The sequence below is a fragment of the Lathyrus oleraceus genome, chromosome 3, assembly GCF_024323335.1.
Source record: "Lathyrus oleraceus cultivar Zhongwan6 chromosome 3, CAAS_Psat_ZW6_1.0, whole genome shotgun sequence".
Taxonomy (NCBI): domain Eukaryota; kingdom Viridiplantae; phylum Streptophyta; class Magnoliopsida; order Fabales; family Fabaceae; genus Lathyrus; species Lathyrus oleraceus.
The window spans coordinates 147749617-147772169 of record NC_066581.1 but is presented as its reverse complement, the minus strand read 5'-3'; positions in this window follow the sequence as shown (position 1 = coordinate 147772169).

The following is a 22553-nucleotide window of genomic DNA, read 5'->3' as shown; positions in this document are numbered from 1 at the left end:
TTATGTTGGTGTTGAGTATGATGTTTGAGTTGATGTGCCGTTACTGAATGTATGTTATGATTAGGGTGATGAAATGTGTTAAATTACTTAACATTGCATGATATTTTATAATGCTTATTATATCGATTGAGGAACTCACCCTTACAATTATTTTTCAGGTAACGAGTAGTGATTAAGTAGGAGCTAGTGCTTGAAGTCTAGTGTAGTTCCTTAGTGGGTCATGCTCTGGTAGATGTAACATCGGGATGGGATGTTTTAAATGTTTTATTGTTGGTTGTGAACCAGTTTACATGTAATATGCTACATGTTTTGCATGATTGAATTAATCTCTATCCGCTGCGTATTGTGCAAATGCTTTATGTTTTGAATTAATAAAAGAGCATGACAGTTATCATGGTGAATGGTGTGAAGTGTTTGTGTGACACCCTTAATTGCATATCTACTCTGATTGATATATGTTGTTATTTTAATTAAATATTTGGGGTATTTTAGAAGGGTGTTACATTAGTGGTATCAGAGCATAGTCGGTCGAGTCGAGTCGTAATTATTCTGTTTCCCCTGTACGGGATAGGTGTTGTGTAACCCTATCAGTACTTATTGTTTTAGCTTGATTGGGTTTTCAGAATAGAGATGGCTGGAAGAGGTAGAGATGATGCTGCGATTGCTGAGGCTCTGGGTATGCTAGCTGGAGTACTTGGAGGGAATCCGAATGTTGTGGGAATGGGAGCTGCTCGTCAACTGAGTGAGTTCCAGAAGAACAATCCTCCAATGTTCAAGGGAGCATACGATCCAGATGGTGCTCAGAAGTGGTTGAAGGAGATCGAGAGGATCTTCCGGGTGACTGAGTGTGCCGATAACCAGAAGGTCAGATTCGGTACGCATATGCTGTCAGAAGAAGCAGATGATTGGTGGGTTGTTACCCGCACTGAGTTGGAATCTGCTGGGAATGCTGAGATCACTTGGGCTGTGTTCAGAGAGAGATTCCTGAGGAAGTACTTTCCAGAGGATGTCAGAGGAAAGAAAGAGATGGAGTTCTTAGAATTGAAGCAGGGCAATCGGTTTGTTACTGAGTATGCTGCTAAGTTTACAGAGCTGTCGAAGTATTACACTCCCTATGATGAGGCTACTGGGGAATTTTCGAAATGTGTGAAGTTTGAGAACGGGTTGCGTCCCGAGATCAAGCAGGCTATTGGGTATCAGCGGATTAGAGTGTTTTCTGATTTGGTTGACTGTTGCAGGATTTTTGAACAGGATACCAAGGCCAGAGCGGAGAGCTATCAGCAGAGGGTTGATAGGAAAGGCAAGAATCAGAATGATCGTGGGAAACCGTATGCAGCTGGCAAAGGTTTCCAGAGACAGAGTGGGATGAAGAGGCCTAGTGGGGGAGACTCTAGTGCCCCTGCTAAGTGTTACAGATGTGGTCAGGCTGGACATCATGTCCATGAGTGTACCAGTGCTGAGAGGAAGTGTTTCAAGTGTGGAAAAGGTGGTCATTTGGCTGCAGAGTGCCGGTCGAAGACTGTGACTTGTTTCAACTGTGGAGAGTTGGGTCATATTAGCCCACAGTGTCCTAAGCCGAAGAAAGAGAACCAGTCGGGAGGCAAGGTCTTTGCTTTATCGGGCTCTGAGACTTTTGCAGATGATTGTTTGATCCGAGGTACGTGTTATATTAATGGCTTTCCTCTTGTAGCTATTATTGACATAGGTGCGACTCATTCCTTTATATCTTTGGATTGTGCTGTGAAACTTAAGTTAGAGATATCTGAGATGCATGGAAGTATGGTGATTGATACTCCTGCGAAGGGTTCAGTGACTACTACTTCAGTTTGTTTAAAATGTCCTTTGAGTATTTTTGGTAGAGACTTTGGGATGGACCTAGTGTGTCTTCCACTTGTGCAGATTGATGTTATTCTGGGTATGAACTGGTTGGTGTTTAACCGAGTCTATATCAATTGTTTTGATAAAACTGTGATCTTTCCTGAGATTGAGGAAGGAAAGAGTTTGTTCTGTCAGCAAGGCGGGTGAATGAGGCAGTAGCAGATGGGGGCAGAGTTGTTTATGCTGTTAGCGACTTTGGAGGCTAAAGATAAACTGGTGAATTGCGATCTAGCCGTGGTGTGTGATTTCCTGATGTGTTTCCTGAAGAAGTGAACAAATTACCGCCAGAGCGTGAAGTTGAGTTCTCGATTGATTTGGTACCTGGTACTAGACCGGTGTCGATGGCTCCGTACCGTATGTCTGCTGTTGAGTTAACTGAATTGAAGAGTCAGTTGGAAGATCTGTTGGATAAGAAATTTATTCGTCCGAGTGTGTCACCGTGGGGTGCACCGGTGTGGTTGGTTAGAAGAAGTTAGTTTCCTGGTCATGTGATTTCAAGAGGTGGTGTTGCTGTTGATCCTTCTAAGATAGAAGCGGTATCTCAGTGGGAAGCTCCGAAGTCTGTTGCTGAGATTCAAAGTTTCCTTGGTTTGGCTGGTTATTATAGGAAGTTCATTGAGGGATTTTCTAAGTTGGCGTTATCGTTGACGATGTTGACTAGAAAGGGGCAAGCGTTTGTTTGGGACTCAAAATGTGAAGAAGGTTTCCAAGAGTTAAAGAGAAGGTTAACTACTGCTCCTATCCTGATATTACCGAGTCCGTCAGAACTATTTGAGGTTTTCAGTGACCATAAAAGTTTAAAGTATTTGTTTGATCAGAAAGAGCTGAATATGAGACAGAGGAGATGGTTAGAGTTTCTGGAGGATTATGACTTTGGTTTGAACTACCATCCGGGTAAAGCAAACGTAGTGGCTGATGCATTGAGTCGGAAATCATTGCATATGTCTATGTTAATGGTTAAGGAATTGGATTTAATTGAGCAGTTTAGAGACTTGAGTTTGGTGTGTGAGAGTACTCACAATAGTGTTAAATTGGGAATGTTGAAGTTAACGAGTGGTATTCTGGATGAGATTAGAGAGGGTCAGAAATCCGATGTGCTTTTGGTTGATAAGTTGACTCTAGCGAATCAAGGTCAAGGTGGTGAATTCAGAATTGATGAGAATGGTGTTTTGAAATTTGGTAATCGGGTGTGTATTCCGGATGTTATCGAATTTAAGAAGAGTATTCTTGAGGAAGGACATCGTAGTGGCCTGAGTATTCATCCTGGAGCTACGAAGATGTATCATGATTTGAAAAAGTTATTTTGGTGGCCGGGAATGAAAAGAGAAATTGCGAGTTTTGTTTATTCTTGTTTGACTTGTCAGAAGTCAAAGATTGAGCATCAGAAGCCGTCTGGGCTAATGCAACCGTTGGCTATTCCAGAGTGGAAGTGGGATAGTATCAGTATGGATTTTGTTTCTGGTTTACCGAGGACAATTAAGAATTTTGAAGCTATTTGGGTGATTGTCGACAGATTGACAAAATCGGCTCATTTCATTCCGATCAGAATGGATTATCCGTTAGAGAGATTAGCCGAGTTGTATATTGAGAAGATTGTAAGTTTGCATGGTATTCCGTCGAGTATTGTTTCGGACAGAGATCCTAGATTTACATCGAAGTTCTGGGAAGGTTTGCAGAGGGCTTTGGGAACTAAGCTGAGATTGAGTTCTGCATATCATCCGCAGACTGATGGTCAGACTGAGAGGACGATTCAGTCACTGGAGGATCTTTTGAGAGCATGTGTTTTGGAAAAGGGAGGTGCTTGGGATTGTTATTTGCCTTTGATTGAGTTTACCTACAACAATAGTTTTCATTCGAGCATTGGTATGGCACCGTTTGAAGCTTTGTATGGTAGGAGATGTCGGACACCTTTATGTTGGTATGAGTCCGGTGAGAGTGCTGTAGTTGGACCGGAGATTGTTCAACAAACTACGGAAAAGATTAAGATGATTCAGGAGAAGATGAGGATTGCTCAGAGTCGTCAGAAGAGTTATCACGACAAGAGGAGGAAGGCACTTGAGTTCCAAGAGGGAGATCATGTGTTTCTTCGTGTTACTCCGATAACTGGGGTTGGTCGAGCTTTGAAGTCGAAGAAGTTGACACCTCGATTTATTGGTCCTTATCAGATTTTGGAGAGGATAGGGGAGGTAGCCTATCGTATCGCTTTACCGCCGTCACTTGCGAATTTGCATGAGGTTTTCCATGTGTCTCAGTTGAGGAGGTACATTCCTGATCCGTCGCATGTGGTCCAAATAGATGATGTACAGATGAGAGATAACCTGACTGTTGAAACATCACCTATGAGGATCGAGGATCGAGAGTTGAAGCAGTTGCGGGGTAAAGAGATTGCCTTGGTGAAGGTAGCTTGGGGAGGACCAGCAGGTGGCAATGTGACTTGGGAACTTGAGAGTCAGATGAAGGAGTCTTATCCGGAGTTATTCGCTTGAGGTATGTTTTCGAGGACGAAAACTCTTTTAGTGGGGGAGAGTTGTAACACCCCGATAAAAATAAGATAATTATTTAATTTAAGTTAATATTATATTTATTAATTTAATTAAATAATTGGAATTATTGGATTATTATTATTATTGGAATAATAATTATTGGAAAGTATATAAGTTGGAAATAAGAAAAGAGTTCCATTTTTTGGTAAAAAGAGTTTTCACGTGAAAACAGAGAAGCGGCTCAAAAAGAGGAAAAGGGCAAAGAGGCAGAGCAAGAGGAAGAAGGTTGGAGAAGAGAAGAGCTTGAAGCAAAAGGATTGCCGGATTAACTCAGGTAAGGGGGGTTTATCGTCGTTTAATGGGTATTATGGGTTAACATGTAATGGGTAGTGATAAACCGTTGAATTGACCCTAATTGGGATGATGAGTGCTGAAAAATTGTGATGAATAAACTGTGTTAAAGCCGTAATTGAATCTGTAATTGGATGGGTAGTGATTTTCCGAACGTATAGCTTTTTACGGAATCGGAATCGGAGGTCCGGAAGTCCTCCAACGGCGGAAAATGCGGAGAATTCTGCATTCTGCTTCGTGTTAGCGCAGGAACAACTTTCTGTCTTGCGTTAACCGGTTAACCCAGGGTGTTAACCGGTTAACACTGTTAGGAATTATGAAGTATTGTTGTTTTGCTTGCGTTAACCGGTTAACCCAGGGCGTTAACCGGTTAACACTGTTGTGATTTCTGAGAAATTGCCGTTCTGTCTGTGTTAACCGGTTAACCCAGGGCGTTAACCGGTTAACACTGTTAAAATTGGCCAGGAAGCGTGTTCTGTCCTGCGTTAACCGGTTAACCCAGGGCGTTAACCGGTTAACACTGTTGGAAATTGGAAAAATTGATATTTTAATGTTGTGAACATAATTGGTGATTGGCCTATATCGGTGTGTGATATAGTAGGGATTATTTCCCGTTATTTTGAGTAGGATAGGTGTTAGTAGAGTGTGCTAATACTGTGACTGAATTATTTGGCATGACATAATATGATTATGTGATAAATATGCTGATGATGTGTGAAAATATGCATAATGTTGTGAATGTATATATTATGTACGTAATTGTGGATGGACTGTTTTATGGCTTAGAGTGTGAGCATATGTCCATTGTGGATTGTTGTTGATGTTGCATGCTAGGTGATTTGGCATAGCATAATGTGGCCTTTATGGTGGTAGCTAATTCCCATGGTGAGGAATTAGTGATGTTAGTCATTTTGGACTGTTGTTGATGTTTGCATGCTAGGTGATTAGAGTGCATAGCATGGCCCTTGGGGTGGTAGCTAATTCCCATGGTGAGGAATTAGTGATGTGAGTCACTAGGTCTCAAATGAGTGGGACTAGTGAGCTTGGTAGCCGTACCTGGATTTGGTCGGTGAAGTTGAACTATATGTTCATGAATAGTCGGTACCGCATGCATGGAGTCTCATTGCATAATGTATGTATGGCGTATAATATGAATGGATGTATTCCAATATTATACGTGTGTTTTGTGTTGGTGTTGAGTATGAATTGAGATTATACGTGTGCTTTATGTTGGTGTTGAGTATGATGTTTGAGTTGATGTGCCGTTACTGAATGTGTGTTATGATTAGGGTGATGAAATGTGTTAAATTACTTAACATTGCATGATATTTTATAATGCTTATTATATCGATTGAGGAACTCACCCTTACAACTATTTTTCAGGTAACGAGCAGTGATTGAGTAGGAGCTAGTGCTTGAAGTCTAGTGTAGTTCCTTAGTGGGTCATGCTCTGGTAGATGTAACATCGGGATGGGATGTTTTAAATGTTTTATTGTTGGTTGTGAACCAGTTTACATATAATATGCTACATGTTTTGCATGATTGAATTAATCTCTATCCGCTGCGTATTGTGCAAATGCTTTATGTTTTGAATTAATAAAAGAGCATGACAGTTATCATGGTGAATGGTGTGAAGTGTTTGTGTGACACTCTTAATTGCATATCTACTCTGATTGATATATGTTGTTATTTTAATTAAATATTTGGGGTATTTTAGAAGGGTGTTACAGAATGCAAGTGTGCAAAAAGCAATGGATTCAGCTATAAATAGAGCATCATATGCTCAACAAACAACACACATTCGCGCCAGCTTTGATCCCCCATCTCTAACCCTCACTTTGCAAAGGATAAACCTGAGAAATTCATTTTAATTTGAGGTTGAATCTCCACTATTTTGAAATTCAAATTTCTAGGAATCCACAGCCTTTTAAGCATTCAATCCTTCCTCTACAAGCATTTGGAGTGAGATCAAGCACGAGCAAGATCAAGATCAGTTGAATCCAGACCTCCATTGAAGGTATTTTCCAGAAATTTTGATCTCTTCGATTCTCTCAAATTCTTGCTCAATTATATTGATTCTTTGGTTGTCTGAAGTCCTACCAATGTAGGCAAGAAGATTGAGTTGCTTTGAGGCCAAATCGAAGTAACTCAGTTCATGTACCTCAAATTTCAACTCCATGTATCTTTCAATATACTTGGAGTTAGAGTGAATTGAGGCCAGATTCGAGCTCAGTGCCATTTTTACTTTGAAATCATGTCCTTGTTTTTAATTTTGGTGATGGTTGATGGTGGACCAGTCCGGTGAGGTCCACCGGAGAAGAAGACTGGAGCTACAACTTCGGCCATGTGCCGGCATGTCTCACAGCCATAGGATCCATCTAATTTGTTTTAATCACGATCGTTCCTTTTGAATACCAATGTTATGGCACGCTGACTCATGTGCACGGTGGAACGCGTGTTTCTAGCCACTTGATTTGCCACCTCAATTAATGAGGGAGATCAAGTGGTCCACATTTTTTCTGATATTTTAATTTTCATTTTAATTGCATTATTTTCAATAATTCATATTAAATTCAATATTGATCCAAAAAAATATGGGACTTTCACCAAAAAAATTCAAATATTTTTCTCTTTCATATTCTGAATTAAAATTATTTTTTGGATCATTATTAATATTTTTCATGAATTAATTGATTTTGGATTTGTTTTTAATTGTTTAAAAATACTTTTAAATGTCCAAAAATTATGAAATTTTTTCTCCAAGGTCCTTTGACCTTGTTTGACCTATGATAAATCTCATGGCCATTTCTTTGGTGTTTGGATGAGATTTTAGGAATTGGACAAACCATATTTAATTTAAATGCACTATTTTAGTATTTTAATTTGAATAAATGCCAAATAAATTTGTTGACCAATTGCGATGACTTGTTTATATTTGAATCTTGTTGTTGGGCCTTGGTCAAGGTTGATTTGACTTTGTCAAATTAATATCATTGGATTTAGGGGATTGATGGAATGTATATTCCATCTCCCAAAATAAATGGATGATATTAATTTGGTAAAAATCCTCCTTTGACCAATTTGTGATTTGATCAATTCCCCTCCCACTTCATCTTATTCCCTTTCTTCATTCATTTATTCCATTTGGCCTATGACATCTCAAAGTCCTAATTCTAGTTGATTGAAAAATTAACATGAGTATGGATGAGATTAGGCCACACCTTTTGCATATTCTTTTTTGTGTATGGTTTGTTTCATGAGCATAGTCCATTATACTATGTCTCTAACATGCATTAACACCAAAATTCTATTGCCCGACCTCAAATAGTTGTGACTTCTTCATAAGTCCAATTATGATTGCTTAACATAGCGCTAAATTTATGACATAAAATGCATACTCATTCTAGTTAGTGAGATTGTAAGTCTCCCCTCTTTCATGGTATTGTATGGAAACTTAGCCTTCTTTCCTTCCTTTGGAAGATGTTTTGGCTCAAGGATTCATGCTTGTGATAAGTGGGTTGAGTGTTCTCCAAAGAATGTCTTGAAAATGAAAAGCAAAAGCAAAACAATACTAACTTCTAACCAATTAACTACTAACTTTTAATTTCAAGCTTTTACTTTAATGCAATTTACTTTTAGCACTCTATTTCATTTGTCATTGTTCATATCATTCTAATTTTTTATGTTAATGCAATTTTCACTTTGTCCATTTGGACCATATTGTGTGATATATTTTGTTTGTGTATATTTTGCTTGTTTATGTAGTCTTTGACCATTAATGTATATAATAACAACAAAAACCCTAAAATACTTTTGTGTTGATTGTTGGCTTGATCTTGGACAAATGGACTTAGAACTTAGGCAACCTTACTAAGCTAAAGGACTTGGCAAATGCCAACTTGTTGAATAACCAAGTGTTTGCAATTTGAAATTCATCTGATACATCTTTGAAGACATCTCTAAGTTCATCTGCAACATGATCATTGTGAACTATTATTTTGAACCTGTGACTTGTGGAATTCATCTGTTACATGGGCTACCTTGGAGAAGATCATGGAATGGATAAGCTTGGATGTGACCATCTTTATTTGATGCCTTTCTCTTCAAGATAATATAATTGTGCATTTGTCTGTTGCTTGATTCTAAAAGTCCAAGGGAATTCTGGGTTTCTATTGAAATTCTTGTCTATTGGATTGTTACCCATTTGGTCAGATCTTTTCAAATCTAAATTTTTAATTTTGTACATATGATAGTCTCTTCATTTTCTCCCCATTTCTTTAAATTCAAAAACTCTCCGTCCATTTTTTTAAAAATCTTCTTTGTGTGAATTACTTTTGTTCTAAACTTTGACCACTTTTGCAAAAAGATAGAAACTTTGGCCTTATGCCATTGCATTTTCAAACTTCTTTTCTTAAATCAAACTTGTAAATAGACTTAACTATACTTGACTTAAACTTTCAAAAATCCAAAAAGAACTAACTCATTCAAACCATTTTAGACCTTTGTGCCTTTCAAACTTAATTTTTGTTAAAAATAATGCATCCACTTTGAAATTTGTATCACGAACTACGAGGTTTTGATCCCTCATTTTTATGTTGGTACGTAGGCACAAGACCGAAGGTCTTGTCAAACACAAAAATATAATTAATGAATTCTTTTCTCTTCCCCCCATTCTATTTGTTTGTAAACATCACTTTATACCAAATACATATGCACACAAAAAGGGCTCCCTAGGAGTACCTAGGACACTTTGGGTGCTAACACCTTCCCTCTGTGTAACCAACCCCCTTATCTATAATCTTTGACATTTTATTAGTTTTGATTTGAAAACTTCTTACTTTTGGGTTTTGTTCGTACTTTTTCCCTTTTCCCTTGGAAACAATAAAAGCGTCGTGGCGACTCCTGTTATTTGATCTCTAGCTTGTCAATAGCTTGATGATCATGAATTTGTTGCTACAATATGCACAAAAACAATTAATTCATAAAAAATATCCAAATTAATCCAAAAAATATTTTTAATTCAAAAAATGAAAGAGGAAAATATTTAAAGATTTTTGGTGAAAGTCCCATATTCTTTGGATTAAAAATGAAATTAATATGAATTAATCAAACTAAATGGTTTAAATGGAAAATCAGAAAATATGAAAAAACAAGGGTCATCAGATCTCCCTCATTAATTGAGGTGGCAGATCTGATGGCCACGCGCATCATGTCCATGGTGTTCCAAAGTCAACGTGTGTGTACATGTGGTAATCAGTTTGAATGGACGAGATTAAAATGTTGGACAAAGATCAAATGACTCAGGTCAAGCCAACACATGACTGGAGCCCTAGCTCCGGTCATCTTCTCCGGTGAAGACCATCGGACTGGTTCAACCAAAACTTCATGAAAAATGAAAAGTGAATACACTAATTTGAAGGAAAAATGTTCAGGAGCACGAATCTGGCCTCAATTTTCTCAAATTCCAAGTATATGAAAAGATACAGGGATTTGAATTTTGAGGGTCATGAACTGAGTTGCTTCGATTTGACCTCAAAGCAACTCAATCTTGTTGCCTACATTGGTAGGACTTCAGCCAACCAAAAATCACAAAGAATGGTGAAGAATTAAGAGAGAATCTAAGAGATGAAGTTTCTGAAAAATCACCTTCGAGTTGTTTCAAATTCACTTGATCTTGATCTGGATTTGCTTCCTTCCTCTTCCTCTTGCTTACAGAAACCAATTGAGATGAAAAGGGGAATAGATTTTTGGAGTTTGAACTTCCAAACAGAAGATGAAGTTCAAGCTCGATTTCCAAAGAAATCTTCAAAAATTCTATGGAATGGAGGGTTTGGATTAGACTGGCAAAGCTTGGGCAATTGATGGAGTTCTGATCACAATGCATTTCTATTTATAGCCTTGGCAATTGATTTTCACACACTTCCATTTGAATGTTCAAAAATAGCAAGTTCCTTCATGAGCCAGCATGGGCGTGTGCAAATCCCAAATAATCATTTGCAAAGGTCCAAAATCGTGCATAGGTCATGCTGAAAGAGTTGCATTAAGCCATGCAATGTTGAATTGAGTTGGATAATGAAATTCTTCCAAATGGTACCACACATTTCACCCATCCACAAGTCCTTCAATATTGATCCAAATGAGATTATTGTGGACATTATGGAAAGGTGAGATCAAGGGGAACAACTTTCATGTTGAACACTTTTTCATTTGAAGCTTGGATCATGATGAATTTTGAGTTGGAAGTTTGGAAAATCAAACATATTTGAAAATTTTCTAAGTACCAAGTCAAATGTTCACTTCTTCCACCTTGAATAACTTTTGATATGGACTTCGTACTTCAACGGATAGCATTTCTCAATGTCATAGCCAGGGGCTCCCTGATGAAAGGCACAATCGAGTTCAGGTTTGAACCACCATGGAAGTGGCTCAGGAATTTGAGGTGGATTTTTTGGTTGGAGTAGGTTCTTGAGAACCAAAGATGGATATAATTCTGCATATGTTATAGGAATAGGGTCAAAAGAGACCTTCTTCCTCTTAAAGCTTTATTGTTGATTATTGTTGTTGTTGTAGTTGGTTCCTTGTTGCAGTTGTTGTTGACGTTGTTGTTGTTGAATTGGAACATATTGATTATTGGAATTGTTGGAAAATACAGGAATCACTGATGAAACCTAATGTTGATGTTGACGCGATTGAGAACTTCTTCTGACACGAGGCCTTATCTGCCTCCCTATAGATACTGAATTGGTTTCCCCCTCCTTCCTCTTGGAAAAACCACCACCATACTTCTTACTGGATGACGCTTCTTCCTTAGACAGACGTCCTTCACGGACTCCCTCTTCTAACCTCATCCCCATGTTTACCATTTCGGTAAAGTCACTAGGGGCACTGGCAATCATACGTTCGTAAGAAAATGAACTCAAGGTCTTTAGGAAAATCTTCGTCATCTCTTTCTCTTCTAATGGAGGATTAATCTGAGCAGCAAGTTCCCTCCACCTCTGAGCATACTCTTTAAATGTCTCTTTATCCTTCTGAGACATAGACCTCAGTTGGTCTCTATCAGGCACCATATCCACATTTTATTTATACTGCTTGACAAAGGCTTCACCCAAATTGTTGAAAGTACGGACACTTGCACTGTCTAGCCCCATATACCATCTCAGAGCAGCACCAGTCAAATTATCTTGAAAGTAGTGAATCAATAACCGATCATTATCAGTTTGAGTTGACATCTTTCTGGCGTACATAACAAGGTGGCTTAGCGGACAAGTATTTCCTTTATACTTTTCAAAGTCAGGGACTTTAAACTTCATCAGGATCTTCACATTTGGTACCAAGCAGATTTCAGCAACACTCTTGCCAAACAGGTCCTTTCCTCTCAATTTTTTCAACTCCTTTTGTAGCTCAAGGAGTTGATCCTTCATTTAGTCCATCTTCTCATAAACATATGGGCCTTCAGATGGCTCAGAATGGTAGATGGTATCCTTAACACGAGGTAAGGTATGAACAACTTGAGGAGGCACAGACATGACCGAGCTAGTTGTCGACATAGAGACAAAGATAGGTGCAAACCCTTCAGGCACGAAGTTTGGTGGCATTCCCCACGAGAATCCAGTAGACATGGATGAATCAGATTGGCTGGCAGCAACATGAATAGTCGAGGTAGCCACCTCGGAAATGACAATCCTCTGGTGAGGAGTTGCGGGAGTTAGTGAAGATTGATTCTGCGCAGCAAGAACAGACTCCATTATAGCGGTCAACCGTGCAATTTAGTCCTTTAGCTATCTATTCTCTTGTTCCAAATGTTCCATGATCTTGGGTTGATTGGAACGAGTGTTGTATCAGTGAGTCAGCTTGGCTGAAGCGCAAAAGAATAACCGATAAGACAATCTGGCGAGAGAAAACCTGCTGTGCAAATGATGCATGAAATGCAATTTTTTTGTTTATTTAATTTCAAGGAACATACTGTTTTATTTGCAAGTATATAATAACAATAATAACAATTTGATTGACCATAAAATCTCTTTTATTCATAAAAATTTAGGAGGATTACACTGAGTATAATTTCAGAAACCAAAGTACAAATATAAGAGAAAAGGAAACTAATCATACTAAGGATCCCATAGCAACAATGTCAGATGATTTTGCTGCTGACGCGTACTTCCTCCGGATGCATCGAATCTTGGTCTCAAAAGATGTCTTCATCTGAGCTTTCTCAAGGACAAGCTGGTCAACAATCTTCTTCCGAGCACCAGAAGGCTGAGGCATACCAGAGGAAAATGGACCCTCTGGCTCTCTCTGTCTCTTCATTGCTCGGTCTTCAAGAACTTCAATAACCGCATCTTTGTCTTTTAACTCAAGCTGCAACTCCTCATGCTTTCAGCTCAAAGTATGGAACCATTCTCCCCACATGTCTTTCTCTTGCTTCATCTTGGCGAGTGCATCTTCCAACTCCTCTACATCTTGGTTAGGGAGAGTTGATGGCTCAGCCACAACCAAAGACACATGTCTTTCAAAAGCATACAACATCTTCAACTCCAAAGCTCTCTTCTTCACCTAAACAGTGTAAGCTTTCAAAGCTACACAGTTGCACTGACCAAGCTCGGATCTTCCTTTCCTATGCATATTATGCGAAGCATGTATCATCCTTTGCTTCAAATGTTGGGGATCTTTACCCTCTTGATAGAAAAGACCTTATAACTGAGTGTTATTAGGTTTGTCTCTCAATGGGAACCCAAGTTGACGACGAGCCAAAGCAGGGTTGTAGTTAATTCCTTCTTGGGTACCAATGAGAGGCACATTAGAGAATTCACCACAACTATCAACAATATTCACACTACTTAATGCAGAATCATACCAAACAATATCATCATTAGCGAGAGACATAAGTCTCTAGGACCACCATAGACATTGTTTGTTCTCCATAAAGGCAGACGTCTGAGGCAAGTGTGAAATAAACCACTGGTACAGAAGAGGAACACAACACACAATAGTTCCACCGCATTTAGAATTCCTCAAATTCAAAGAGAAGTACATGTCACCCAATAGAGTAGGTACAAGATTCCCAATCAAGAAGATTCTAATGGCGTTAACATCAACAAAACTGTCAATGTTAGGGAATAAAGCCAAACCATACATGAGAAACACAAAGATGGATTCAAAAGCATCCACACTTCCGTCTTGAGCAAAGACAGTAGCTTTACCAATGAGAAACTTAGAAGTCAACCCAAACATTCCTCCTTTCTTCACCCATTGAGTCTTAATCTCAAACTTCTTCAGATGAAGAGCTTCAACTATGATATGGGATATGTGAATCTCCTCCAATCCACTAAAAGACACCTTGTCTGAAACAGGTATCCCTAAGAGACGGACATACTCCTCTAACGTAGGCATAATCTGGTAATCGGGAAAAGTGAAGAAACGGTAGAGGGGGTCATAGAACTGAACCAAAACACTCAAGAGTCCTTCAACCACATCAGCAGATAACACAAATAAAAGATTTCCATGACGTTGCTCGAAGTCCAAGGGATCTAATACAAAGGATGATAACTTCCTTAGCTCTTTCAAATCAGGACATCAGAAACTGTACTTCTTAGTGTTCCTTCGTCCATAATCCATGGTCTGAAAACATTTGCAAATAAGACCTCAGTTCCTTGAAATTTATTTTTCTGTGATGAATGTTATGATGTGCATGTATGCATGAATGCGACAATCACAACTAAGGGATCACACGCAACGCAAGCAACAACAAAGGTCAAGGGATGAATCAAGTCATCATCAAGATCAATCATCCATTTTAGTGGATTATGGTTTTCATCTTATCAACATCCAAGTTCCATTGATATTGACAAGACTTGATCGGATCAACCAAGAATCAAAGGGTTTGTTGTGAGTCACGAGCATGGAGTCAGGTTAAGAACCATCCCAAAGGAGTGTAATAAGGATAAAAACCTGTAGATCATATTCTAAGGACTACCCCACACAAGTCGCAGATGACTATACCATCCTCCTATCTTAATTGCACTCAAGTTCGGGTTAGAACTTATCTCACCACTCAGAGATCACCAAGCATAACAGACATATTATATCATCAAAATAAGTATACAAACATCAAATATACAAATATATACACATAAAAAAGTAGGCTACACCCACTGAGGACTACTCCCCAGCAAAGTCGTCACTTAATTTCTGTAGTGGTAAATTCATGACCATTAAGCTATGAATAAACTTAACATCAATAAAACCAGAGTCGCCATCGCGCTTTTATTGTTTCCAAAGGAAAAGGGAAAAGTACGAATAAAATCAAAAGATAAGGAGTTTTCAAATCAAAACTAATAAAATGCCAGAGATTATAGGTAAGGGGGTTAGTTAGACAGATGGAATGTGTTAGCATCCAAAGTGTCCTAGGTACTTCAAAGGAGCCCTTTTTTTATGTGTGTATGTATTTTTTTGGTATAAAAGATGTTTTAGAAAAAATAGAGTGTGAGTATGAGAAAAGAATTCATTGATTATAATTTTGTGTTTGACAAGACCTTGGACTTATGCCTACGTACCAACATAAAAATGAGGGATCAAAACCTCATAGTTCGTGGTAACAATTTCAAAATGAGTGGATTGCTTTTAATCAAAATTTAAATTCAAAAAAGGCACAAAGGGCCCAAGAGTTTGAATCAGTGTTAGTTTTTTTTGTCTTTTGAAATTTTAGGTCAATATTGTTAAGTTCATTTACAAATTTGATTAAGAAAAGAGTTTAAAAATGCAATGGCATAAAGCCAAAGTTTATAATTTGAAATAAGGTTTAAGTTTTAAAATCACAAGCAAAGAATTTTTTTTTAAAACATGGAGATATTTTTAAATTTAAGAAGCGGGAGGAGATGAAGAGACTAATCCTAAGCGTAAAATTAAAAGTTAAGAGTTAAAAAGATCTGACCAATGGGATGCAATCTAATAGACAAGAATTTCATATAGAAAACTCACTTTCCCTTTGGACTCTGAATCAATAAAATATCCACAAGCAATTAACAATATGAAGATCAAGGCATCAAATAAACATAGCCACTCCAAGCAAGCAATTCCATAGCTGACAGTCTTGTTTGTCTTCTTATGTATCAGATGAAATACTCCTTGATTAACTCAGAATAAAGCATTAGACACAAGATCAAAATAATAGTTGTATCAAGACCATGTAACATATGAATTCAAGTGGATCCTAATACTTACATCAGATGAAAGCTCAAATCATGATACTTGGTTTCAGAAGTGTTGGCATTGGCCAAGTCCTTTTGCATATGGAATGTTACCTAATCCTAAGTCCAAAAGTTCAGATCAAGCTCAACAATCCACCAAACATTTTTTTATAGGTTTTTTTGTTATTTATTAGGTATTTTAAAGTCCTAAGACCACAAACAAATATATACAATCACAATATATGGCTCAAATGAGCAAAGTGAAAATGGCATAAACATAAACAAGTTAAATGATATAAAAATGGCAATGAATGGTAAATGACTTGAAATTAAATTGCATAAAGTAAATGACTTGAAGGTAAATCAAAGTTAATAGTAGTTAGTGTTATTCAAAGTTAATTATATGTTAATGGAGTTTTTCTTTTCAATTGATTAAGTCATTCTTTGGAGAACACTCAACCATCTACTCACAAGAATGAATCCTTGAACCAAGACATCTTCCAAAGGAAGAAAAAAAGGCCAAGTTTCCACACAATACCATGAAATATGGGAGACTTACAATCTCACTTACTTGAATGCTATGTCTTTAGGGTCAAATTTAGCTCTATGTTAAGTAATCGTAATTGGATTTATGTAGAAGTCACAACTATCTGACGTCGGGCAATAAAAATTTAGGTGCTAATGCATGTTAGAGATTTGGTATAATGAACCAAACTCCTAAAACATACCACACACTAAAAGAAAAAATATCAAAGGAGGGACCTATCTTATCCATACTTGTATTTGTTCATCTAACACAAGGTTATTGATGAACCAATTAGTCTTATGACCTTGATATTTCATTGGTCAATGAAAGGGATGGGAAAGAATGGGATTTAAGATGAAGTGGGAGGGGAGATGAGAGAAACACAAATTAGTCATGGGAGGAATTCTATCAAATTAAAATAATTCATTCATTCTGGGAGATGAAATGTACCTTTCATCAATCCTCTAAATCCAATGATTTTAACTCAACAAAAGTCAAATCAACCTTGACCAAGGCCCAAACAAATAGTCAAACATCACAAGTCAATAAAAATAGCTCAACATAATTTTTACACAATTAATCAATTAAAAATCAAATTAAAAATGCATTTAAATTCAATTTAATTTGGCCAAAACCTAAAACCTCTTCAAAACACCAAATAAATGGCCAAGAGATTTTTCCTAGGTCAATGAAGGTCAAAGGACCTTAGACAAAAAAATTCATAATTTTTGAAAAGTCAGAAGTATTTTTAAACAATTAAAAATATGCACAAAAACAATTAATTCATAAAAAATATCAAAATTAATCCAAAAAATAATTTTAATTCAGAAAATGAAAGAGGTAAATATTTAAAGATTTTTGGTGAAAGTCCCATATTCTTTGGATTTAAAATGAAATTAATATGAATTAATTAAACTAAATGGTTTAAATGGAAAATCAGAAAATATGAAAAAACAAGGGCCATCAGATCTCCCTCATTAATTGAGGTGGCAGATCTGATTGCCACGCGTATCATATCCATGGTGTTCCAAAGTCAGCGCGTGTGTACATGTGGTAATCAATTTGAATGGACGAGATTAAAACGTTGGACAAAGATCAAATGGCTCAAGTCAAGCCAACACATGACCGGAGCCCTAGCTCCGGTCATCTTCTCCGATGAAGGCCACCGGATTGGTTCAACCAAAACTTCATGAAAAATGAAAAGTGAATACACTAATTTGAAGGAAAAATGCTCAGGAGCACGAATTTGACCTCAATTTTCTCCAATTCCAAGTATATGAAAAGATACAAGGATTTGAATTTTGATGATCATAAACTGAGTTGCTTCGATTTGACCTCAAAGCAACTCAATCTTGTTACCTACATTGGTAGGACTTCAGCCAACCAAAAATCACAAAGAATGATGAAGAATTAAGAGAGAATCTAAGAGATGAAGTTTCTGAAAAATCACCTTCGAGTTGCTTTAAATTCACTTGATCTTGATATGGATTTGCTTGCTTCCTCTTCCTCTTGCTTACAGAAACCAATTGAGATGAAAAGGGGAATGAGTTTTTGGAGTTTGAACTTCCAAACAGAAGATGAAGTTCAAGCTCAATTTTAAAAGAAATCTTCAAAAATTCTATGGAATTGAGGGTTTGGATTGGTCTGGCAAAGCTTGGCAAGGTATTGGTGGAGTTCTAATCACAATGCACATCTATTTATAGCCTTGGCAATTGATTTTCACACACTTCCATTTGAATGTTAAAAAATAGCAAGTTCCTTCATGAGCTAGCATGGGCGTGTGCAAATCCCAAATAATCATTTGCAAAGATCCAAAATCATGCATAGGTTATGCTGAAAGTGTTGCATTAAGCCATGCAATGTAGAATTGAGTTGGATAATGAAGTTCTTCCAAATGGTACCACACATTTCACCCATGCACAAGTCCTTCAATATTGATCCAAATGAGATGATTTTGGACCTTTTGGAAAGGTGAGGTCAAGGGGAACAACTTTCATGTTGAACACTTTTTCATTTGAAGCTTTGGTCATGATTAATTTTGAGGTGGAAGTTTGGAAAATCAAACATATTTGAAAATTTTCTAAGTACCAAGTCATTCCACCTTGAATAACTTTTGATATGGACTTAAAATGGAAAAATTTCTTTCATCAAAGTTTTATCTCTTTCAAACATATTCAATTTTGTCCCCAATTTGACCTCATTTGGATTTGGCATGAAGGAATTATGCATTTTAGGAGTTGAGGAAAATCACTTGTTCAATGGTAGTGGCCCAAAATGACCTATAATGTTTCCTCTTGGAACATACATTTTCAAGTTGAATTTGAACTTCCTACAAACATAAAATTTGAATTAGACATCTTAATCATGGAATTTTAATGGCTTTCATATCATAAAAATTGAGCCAGTTATGGTCTTGGGAAGTTGACCTCCTAACTAGGGTTCGGACAAAATGACCTATAATCATTCACCATAAAAAATGACCTTCCAAGATAAATTATCTATTGACTTCAACAAAAAAGTTGTTTGGAATGTCATTTTGAGTAATTTTTCTCTTGGAATAATTTTCATATGACAAAAAGTGTAGGAGATAGGGTCTAAGGAACCCCAGTTTTGACTAGTTGACTTTCTCAAGTCAACCACCATGAACCATCTTGCTAGCTTGACATTATCTTGATTTTTGGGACCCATGGAGGATCATACATGCGTAAGATGATGTAATATGAAGTATCCCTTGAAATATTTGATTAATTATTGAAGCAACTTATTGAAGAAGTCACACAAGATCCCCTAATGAATTAGGGTTTCCAAGGCAGAGAAACTTCAAACTCTTGATGAATTCTTGATCAAAATTCTATGTGAATACCATAGGGATCCATATATGATGTCTATAACTAATGTGAACCATTTCTTGATTGATCTCCTTGCATTGCGGGTCTCAAACCCTAGATATGAACTTGATGGAGCATAGGTGAGCACAAACACTACCTACAAAATCAACAAACTATATATGGACATATTTTTGGTATTTTGGCTAGTGAATAATGAAAGACAAAGTATGATACAATCAAAATGTGCTTGGTGATCTCTCCCAATACAAACCCAATGAATGAGGGGTGAAGAGGATGCCAAGGTGTGATCCCAAAGCCAATGCATATGATGAGATAACACGAGGGATCTTAGGGTCAAAATTGGGGTCTTACAACTTGCTATAAACTGCCTCCATGACTAGGACCAACCGAATGCAAGTACTTGCCATAATCCCTAATTTTGCCTAGATTGCCCCAAGGTGGGGTACTCAATCTATCAGGATAAATTTTTCTTTTTATGCCTAACTATTTCCTGGATCGCCCTTTTGGATTTTCATTCCACCGAGACACTCATTTTTTCCTAAGCCGCCCTTTCGGGTTTTCAACTTAGCGAGTTGTTCTTTTTCTTTTTTAGGAGAAGTATTTCTTGACTGCATCGCCATGCACAGGACGAGTGAACTCTTCACCATCCATAGTTGTAAGAATCAAAGCACTGCCTGAAAAGGCTTTCTTAACAACATATGGGCCTTCATAATTAGGAGTCCATTTGCCCATGGAATCAGGTTTGAAAGATAGAATCTTCTTGAGCACGAGGTCACCTTCTCTAAACACATGAGGCTTAACCTTCTTATCAAATTCCTTTTTCATTCTCTACTGATATAACTGACCATGACACATGGCAGTCAATCTTTTCTCTTCAATCAAATTCAGCTGATCATATCTGGTTTGGCACCATTCGGCTTCTGTCAACTTGGCTTCCATCAAGACACACGAACTACCGGGAGCACATCTTCCATGCCATAAACAAGTGAAGGGGCTTCCCCTGTTGAAGTGCAGATAGATGTACGGTACCCATGCAAAGCAAATGGGAGCATCTCATGCCAATCTTTATATGTTACAACCATTTTCTGAATGATCTTCTTGATGTTCTTGTTTGCAGCTTCAACAACCCCATTCATCTTGGGTTTGTAGGGAGAAGAATTATGATGTGCAATCTTGAAGTCTTTACAAAGATCTTCCACCATGTTATTGTTCAAGTTAGATCCATTATCAGTAATGATCTTACTTGGCACACCATAACGACATATAATCTGATTCTTGATAAACCTCACAACAACTTGCTTGGTTACATTTGCATACAACGCCGATTCAACCCACTTTGTGAAGTAATCAATAGCCACCAGAATGAAATGATGTCTGTTTGAAGCTTTGGGCTTAATCATACAAATCATATCAATTCCCCACATGGAGAAGGTCAATGGAAAGGAAATAACATTCAACAGTGTTGGAGGAACATGAATCTTATCTGCATAAATTTGACACTTGTGGCATTTCTTCACAAACTTGCAACAGTCAGATTCCACTGTCAGCTAATAGTAACCTGCTGTCAACATCTTATTTTGCATAGCATGTCCATTGGAGTGAGTACCAAATGAACCTTCATGGACTTCAGTCATCAACAGGTCTGCTTCATGCCTATCCACGCATCTGAGCAGAATCATATCGAAGTTTCTCTTATAAAGCACATCACCATTCACGTAGAAGTTGCCAGCTAATCTTCTCAAAGTCTTCTTATCTTTCAAAGATGCCCCAAACGGGTAAATCTGACTTTGGAGGAAACATTTAATATCAAAATACCATGGCTTTTCATCTTTGACTTCTTCAACAGTAAACACATGAGTTGGCCTATCAAGACGCATCACATTCAGATTAGGAACTTCATTCCAAAATTTCACCATAATCATTGAAGCCAACGTTGCAAGAGCATCTGCCATCCGGTTTTCATCTCGAGGGATATGATAAAACTCAACCTTTGTAAAGAAAGTTGAAATCCTCCTCACGTAATCTCTATATGGTATCAAACCGGGTTGATTCGTATCCCATTCACCTTTGATCTGGTTCACAACCAAAGCTGAATCTCCATAGACATCCAAATATTTGATTCTGAGATCAATGGCCTCTTCAAGCCCCATAATGCAAGCTTCATATTCTGCCATATTGTTTGTACACTTGAAAGTTAATCTAGATGTAAACGGAAAATGCGTTCCTTGAGGAGTAATGATTACTACCCCAATGCCATTACCATACTGATTAACAACTCCATCAAATACCATGCCCCAACGGGAACTAGGTTCTGGCCCTTCTTTAAGCAATGGTTCATCACAATCTTTCATTTTCAAGTACAAAATCTCTTCGTCAGGAAAATCATATTGCACTGACTGATAATCTTCAATAGGTTGGTGAGCCAAATGGTCAGCCAAGGCACCACCTTTTGGTAGCTTTTTGAGATTGGTATTCAATATCATACTCGGATAATAACATCTGCCAACGGGAAATCCTCCCAGTTAGAGAAGGCTTCTGAAATATGTACTTGATTGAATCCATTATGGATATCAACCAAGTAGTATGATTCAACATATACTGGCACAAACGCTTAGCAGCCCAAACTAATGCACAATATGTCTTTTCAAGCATAGAATACAGAGTCTCACAGTCGGTGAACTTCTTACTGAGGTAGTAAATTGCATACTCTTTCTTCCCAGATTCATCTTGCTAACCAAGAACGCATACCATACTCTCATCAAGCACAGTAAGATACATGATCAAAGGTCTTCCTTCAACAGGCGGATCCAGAATCTGAGGCTCAAGCAGATACTCTTTGATACTATCAAAAGCTTTCTGCCAATCTTCGGTCCAATCACAAGACTGATCTTTCCGAAGAAGCTTGAATATAGGCGCACATGTGGCAGTCATATGTGATATAAATCTTGAGATATAATTCAAGCGACCGATAAATCCTCTTCCTTGCTTCTCAATTTTGGGCGCATACATTTCTTGTATTGCTTTGACCTTGGCAAGATCAACTTCAATACCCTTCTCTCTGATGTCATACCCCAAAATTCACCCTACCCCCATACAACTTTAATTTGATCCATCATCCTACCCTCATACAACTTTTATCTGATTCATGTCCCTATTAACCCTACATACATTCATCGTTCCATTACCATAATTACATTAACATCCATAACCAAATACATGTTGCACGGGCTCAAGGCATGCCGTTCCATTACCATAATTATGATTGGTGTGTGTAATTGAT